Consider the following 633-nt stretch of genomic DNA (forward strand, 5'->3'; position numbering starts at 1 on the left):
GTGTGTGTGTGTGTGTGTGTGTGTGTGTGCGTACACAGCCAGACAGACATTCAAACAGGTAGATAGATAGATAGATAGATTGATAGATAGGTAGATAGATAGATAGATACATACATACATACATACATACATACATAAACAGATAGGTCGATTCTCTTATTCACTTATTGGTTTCAGTCAGAGGATTAGGTCATGCAAAGGCACCGCCATTAAAGAATATGTAATACCTCATGAATCTGCGTGTCATCCTTGTGAAGAGGTCATGATAATCTCTGTAGCGTTCCAGTTTTAATGTATGCATTTCTGTTGATGCAAATGATAAAAACGATGATAGCGACGACGACGAGGCTAACAATTATGATGTTGATGGTGATTGCGTTGCTGCTGCTGCTTCTGTTGCTACTGTTTGTAATAATGAAAATGACTCCGATAAAAGATATTTTTATATTATGTAAATAAAATACAAACCCTAACGCATCTACATGATATGATATATGATATGAAATGAGATGATATGATATGCATGTATGTATGTATGTATGTATGTATGTATGTATGTATGTATGTATGTATGTATGTATGTATGTATATCTCTATCTATCTATCTATCTATCTATCTATCTATCTATCTAT

General features: G+C 33.8%; 1 long non-coding RNA gene and 1 pseudogene across 1 annotated transcript in view; both read right to left on the reverse strand.

Moving 5' to 3' along the window:
- The window catches only part of LOC128251479 (uncharacterized), a 30,526-nt gene extending 30,132 nt beyond the window's left edge, over window positions 1-394 (reverse strand). The window contains exon 1 of the long non-coding RNA XR_008267146.1: window positions 228-394. This is a non-coding gene — a long non-coding RNA (uncharacterized LOC128251479). The remainder of the gene's footprint in view (window positions 1-227) is intronic.
- Window positions 213-313, reverse strand: LOC128247173 (U6 spliceosomal RNA; annotated as a pseudogene).
- Window positions 395-633: the final 239 nt, after the last annotated feature.

This window comes from Octopus bimaculoides, chromosome 2, assembly GCF_001194135.2.
Source record: "Octopus bimaculoides isolate UCB-OBI-ISO-001 chromosome 2, ASM119413v2, whole genome shotgun sequence".
NCBI classification, from domain to species: Eukaryota; Metazoa; Mollusca; class Cephalopoda; order Octopoda; family Octopodidae; genus Octopus; species Octopus bimaculoides.